Consider the following 6,393-nt stretch of genomic DNA (forward strand, 5'->3'; position numbering starts at 1 on the left):
CTACCCCTTGTGCTGCTGATCCCTCTTCTCTCCCCATTGTTGCACACAAAACCTAATCTTCTTAGCTGCTGCTAAGTACTCGACGGCCTGAACCGGTTCAAGTATTTTCACAATTTCCTTCACCGTTTTCATCCTCAATTTATCAGCTTCTTCAATTACATCGGCCATGTGTCCATCCAAAGCTTCATCCGCTTTATCACAACCATGTCCTTCTTTCTTCATCTTCCCCACAAGCGGTTGGTCCACTATTTCCTCTTGTAAAATAGCCAATTTACCCGATATCCTCCTCTCTTCCCGAATAATATTGCCTTGCAACTCGTTTATCATGCTCAACTGTTCCCCAGATAGTTTGCTGAGATCCCTTCAAGACACCGATCAGTTCCTTCGAATCCACAGAGTGCATAAATGAGTCGAATAAAAGAAGAAGGTCTGCAGCCAGAGATCCATAGGACCGAATTCTCTAACGGGGACACTCTTTTCGGGCTAGATGGATACGATTGTCAGAGTGCTCTTGAAAATGTTGTAGTATGAGTTTTTCTATCAGTTGTGTCAGTTTTTCTTCATCTTTGACTTGAGCTGCAGCATCTTCTAGTTCGGTTAGTTCTTCGTGTTGAAGACTCTTCCATGCACACTTTGCATATTCTTGTTCCTCACGATCACTTTTTTTTGAATCAGTTGCCATTTTTTTCTTCTTCTTCTTCTTTTTTTAATAAATTACTTCACATACTCCAAACTTAAACTACATACTTAAAGTATCATTCTTAACAGAAAACATCCTTCAAGTATTTAAAAGTGAACAATTTTCATCGTTCTCTTAGATATCGTCAAAAAACTAAGGGTAGTGTAATTATAAAGCAACTTATCGAAGTTGTAAGTAGCTTCCTCAAGAAACTTACGAGTAGCTTCTACAACACTTTGTAATTAAGTAACTTTGCAAGTAGTTTCATCAAAATTGCTTATAGTAGACAACTTCTTGCTAGTAGCTTTTTGAAGTAATTAACTTATAATTAAATACGCCTTATACATAACTTTGCAAATACTAACTTTCTTTAAAACTATACTAGAGTTTTTAGAGAGCGGCTTTTGCAAATAATATATATAGCTTACAAAGCAGTTTCTCGAAGTAACTAAAATGATTAGACGAGGTATTTAAGGGTGTTTCAGTATGAAAAAAAATTATTTACTTTCAATCTTCTTATATTTGTCTAGTAAAATTTTTTAAGTATTTTATTGAGAATAATACACTCTTAAATAATTTATATAAGTAAAAAAAGAAAAGAAACAAGTTGCACAATAATATACCACGCACCCTTTTAACTTCAGTACGTGGTTCCTGCCATTTCATGCAGTAAAATCCAGCATATCACGTTATTTCATGGCGTTTTAACCCCTAGGCCACTAAAGCAATCATTTGGGGCTTCATATTTTTGGGGACCTCATTTTAAAAAAATAATTACTTATATATGATATTCTTAAAATATATTGTATGTACTATGATGAATGATATGATTTCTACTAAAAAAATTACATATGAGATGAATATAAATTTGAATTTCGTAAGAAATAATTTAATGAAAATATGGATAACAAAATCACAAAGTCCCTTGAAGAATCTTTTAGAGTTGATTACTTTATATATGTAGAGTAGATCAAACTATTTTTTCACTTCAAAATAGATTTGAACCAATTGAAGCATATAAAAATATTTTTGATTTCTTATTTAGTGGTAAAATATTGAGATCACTAGATGATGAGAATTTTAAAAAATATTTTCTTAACCTTGAATTTTCTTTAACACGTAATAGTTATTCTGATATTGATGATTTAGATTTATTTTTTGAATTAAAAGTGTTAAGAGAGAAATAATACAAGTAGAAGATAATGAACTAATGAAAATATTCAATCAAATAAAAAGACTTGATTCCTTTTCAAATACACATATTGCTTATAGAATAATGTTAATAGTTCTTGTAACTGTTGCCTCAGCAGAACGAAGTTTTTTCGAAATTAAAATTGATTAAATCTTCTTTAAGATCAACAATGTCTCAAGAGAGATTTGAATGAATTAACTATATTATCATTTAAAAAGAAATTATTAAAAAACATATTGATTATAAAATAATATTTAATGACTTCAAATCTAAAATAGCTAGAAAAGTAGATTTTAAATAAAAATACATATGATGTAAAAAAATATATTAGATCCCCTTCTTAAATGGATTAATTACTTGGGTGGATTCCTTTTAAAAAATAATTACTTATTTTAAATATACTCTCTAATCATTACCATTTATAGCAATATATAACAATATTATCTACTTTATTAAAGTTGTGTCAGCTTTCTCTCTTTTGCTTCTTTCTCTTTTTTCTGTGTCTCTCCTTGTTAAGCAAGGATGACAAAAACTTTTTGATGAATTGAATGGTGAAACAAACATATCTCAAATGGAAGTTTGCTCATCTTGATTATTATTTTTCTATTTTATTTGAATTTTTATCATGTTTATATTAATTTTTTTTTAAAAAATCTTGGTGAAAAAATATTGTTCTTTTTGTTTGTTTTTTTTTTTTTAACTTAAAGATGGGCAAGCCCGTTTTATTGATTATTGTTCTTTTTGTTGAATAAAAAGTTTCGCACTTTTATAAATTGGAGATGTTTCCTTAATATAGTAACACAATAATCATTAGGATTAAACAATTTTATTTAGAAAAAATATTCTCTCGATATATATAGTATAATTTTCTTTGTTGATTTATTGTCAAGATTTACAATTATTAGCTTCTGCGTAACACCTTGAAGTAATTCTTAATTGTCAATATATAAAAAATTTAATACATTTTGCATTAAATGTTTAATTCTCTTCTAATTCAACTTTAATATGTGTGTAATACATTTTTAATTCATTTTGCAACTTAATGTCTCTTCATTTGTTACAATTAGATTACTTGTCTAATTCATTATTGATACAAGTTTTATTCAGTCTACGAATCATTGACTGCTCTTTCGTTCGCTACATTTTGCGTTTATGTTTAATTCTGTTCTAATTCAACTTTAATATGTGTGTAATACATTTTTAATTCATTTTTTAGTTTATTGGTGATGTGCAAGAAAAAAACATGACAAATCAGATTATTTCACTACTACTAAAAATGTATTACACACATATTAAAATTGAATTAGAAGAGAAATAAACATGAATGCAAAATGTAGCAAACGAATGAACAGTCGATGATTAGAAGACTGAATACAACTTGTATCAATAATTAATTAGACAAGTAATCTAATAGTAACAAATGAAGAAACATAATAAATTGTCAAATGAATTAAAGTTGAATTAAAAATGTATTACAAACGTATTAAAGTTGAATTAGAAGCGAATTAAACATGAATGCAAAATATAGCAGACTAAAGAACATTATGTAAACAGTAAACTGAATAAAACTTGTATTAATAATGAAATAAACAAGTAATTCAATCGTAACAAATCAACCAATAAACTACAAAATGAATAAACTTATATTAAAAGTATATTACACAAATATTAAAGTTGAATTAGAAGAGAGATTTAAACATGAATAAAAAAATGTAACTAATGAAAGACCAATCGATGATCTATCGAGTGAATTAAACTTATATCAATAATAAATTAAACAAGTAATCTAATAGTAACAAATAATAAACTACAAAATGAATTAAATTTGCATTAAAAGTGTATTACACAATACTAAAGTTGAATTAGAAGAGAAAAATTAAGAATAAATGAAAAACGTAACTAATGAATGACAAGACAATAACCTATAGACTGAATTAAACTTGTATTATTCATGAATAAAACATGTATTATATGTGTCTTATAAATTATTTTGATTTATCACTAAGAAAATGAGGGGCGGTTGCAATATGTATTAAAAATGTATTGCGCATATCTTATAAATGTGTTATCAGTGTGTTACCTAAATTATTCTTGTTAGTATCACTAAGAAAGGAGTGAAGTGTGCAATATGTATTATTCATGGATAAAACATGTATTATATCTATATGTTGATTTGTATCACTAAGAAAAAGAGCGATGTTTGCAATACGTATTACAAATGTATTGTGCCTATATTAAAATGTATTACAAGGGTGTTACTTAAATTATTTTGGTTGATATCACTAAAAAATGAGTCAAATTTGAAATATGTATTGAACATGTATTGTTCATGATTTTAATACAATTATGAAATATATCTAATATAACTAATCATTTAAGAATAGTTATTTAAATGAAAATTTGTAAAAGAAGAAAAAGAATTAAATAAAAAAGAGAGGAGGAAGAGAAAGAATGGCACAAAAAGAGACGAAGAAGAAGAAAAGTAAAAAGAAGAAGCATAAGAGAAAAAAAGGCCGAGAAAGAAGCGAAGAAAGATAGACAGTACAATTTTTTAATTAAAAAAAAATGTTATATTTAGTTAGAAAATTTATATTGCCACAGATGGTAAATATTTTTTTAATATAGGATATTTATGTGATTTACCCTTCTTAAATTTCGCTTTAGGCCCCTAATATTATTGAGTCGGGCCTGCGTGATTTGAAATGCATTTACGTTTGTTTGTTTCTCTATTCTCTCTTCAATTTACTAAACTTGATATAATATTGCCCTTCGCTTCTTTCGGTCTCAATTTCAATCTTTTGGCTCAATAAGGAATATGATTATTTCTAATGCCTCAAATTTAATCAAATTCGTATCAACTTTATCTATGACGTGTTGCTTATTTATTGATTATCTTATTATTAATTTAAACTATTTAAATTTGAGTCACTACCGAATTCGCTTTTGATCCACCCATAAAATATCTTTTCCATTTAACCCAAATAATACTTCGTTCCCCCACTTCATATTTCATTTCCTTCCTTTTCTTCTCCTCTATTTTTTAATTTGTTTTTGTGAAAATGGATTTTTCTTCACGGAATACCTAAGCCATTATAATTCATATCTTACAATAAATTATCATTTTGGTTTAACTTTTACTAAGATTTAACAAAATTCGATGAACTGATGAAGAGAAAAATTGAACTATCAGGGAATTTCAAAATAAAATCAAGATCTTCTTCGTTTTCTTCTTATTTTTTGGGAGTCTTGAAATCGAGAAGTTCATACTTAGAAATTTTAGGTTGTTTGAGTTTGAATTTAATTCTAGGTTGTTTGTTTGTTGGGATATATACTATTAATCATATGTTTAGATATAGTATTTATTATAGAATAGTTATTTATTCAGTTTTAATAGATCATATATTCGTTTATGATGTCTGTTTACTTATATAGTAGATGATTTAGTGTATATAGTTTTAGCTTATACACAGAGGATTAAATCATCGGTTCTTATAAATATAAAGTTTTTTGTTCACAATCTAGGATGGAAGTTGGACATGTCATCAGTACGATTGTAGCACAAGATTATATATAATTTATCTTGATTATGGGAACTGTATAGTTTCAACTTCTTGTGCTAGTGCATTTTGTATGTATTGAACGGGACCGAATAGAGATTGTTGTTTTAGACTGACTGACTGACAAAAGCATATTCTCTAAAATATCAAATGTACTTATATTCTTTATTTTGATATAACTATTATGATCTGTATATATTAATTATCGTTTTGATTTATTAAAATGTCAGATTCTAAGATGAGTCAATATGCCTGGTAGATTGGATGATAATAATATATATTGGTGAAATAATAAGTTAGTTGATGGAATCCATGTCTCGTTATAGAGATTGATTGATATGTTTTTTGAGAAACTTATAAGTTTTCATCGTGTCAAACCTTGCAAGTGGATTTATGAATCCGACACATAAAACAAGTAAAGTAGTGCTCTAAAGAAAAGTAATCATTGAATTAAATTCGTCAGTAATTTAATTTATTGATTAGTATCTGTAATTTTAACATAAGGAATTACATAAGTGTTTAATGGGGAATTTCGAAATATAAATAGAGGAGTGCAATTACGAATTTCTAGTATGATTTGTAATTTATTATGGTAAGAATAATTCAAATTAATTATTTGGAATTATTTTCATAATAGGAAGCCTCAGTAATTAATTATGTGGTCCCTACAATGCCCATATTTAACTAGAACTCATAATCATATTTCTATGGGAAAAGGAAGAATAACGTGGATTTTTTTAGTTTTCCAGAAAAAACTAGGTTTGGTTTTCCAGAAAAAAGTAGGTTATCTAGTCCTTTTTGGATTGGGAAGAAATCTATATAAATAGGGATTTTCCTAACCTAGAAAATAGATGAAGAAGGTTTCTATTCATACTTGCCCACCCAAGTATTGAGAGAGTTCGGATGTGAACTTGGGATGTAGAAGACCATAGTTGATGTCTATCTTGTGGATTTGCTTGAAGGTC

General features: G+C 27.5%; 1 pseudogene; it reads right to left on the reverse strand.

Annotated features, from left to right (window-relative positions):
* LOC125849051 (protein DOG1-like 3) lies at nt 1-682 on the reverse strand (annotated as a pseudogene).
* Between the last annotated feature and the right edge of the window lie 5,711 nt (nt 683-6,393).

This window comes from Solanum stenotomum, chromosome 12, assembly GCF_019186545.1.
Source record: "Solanum stenotomum isolate F172 chromosome 12, ASM1918654v1, whole genome shotgun sequence".
NCBI classification, from domain to species: Eukaryota; Viridiplantae; Streptophyta; class Magnoliopsida; order Solanales; family Solanaceae; genus Solanum; species Solanum stenotomum.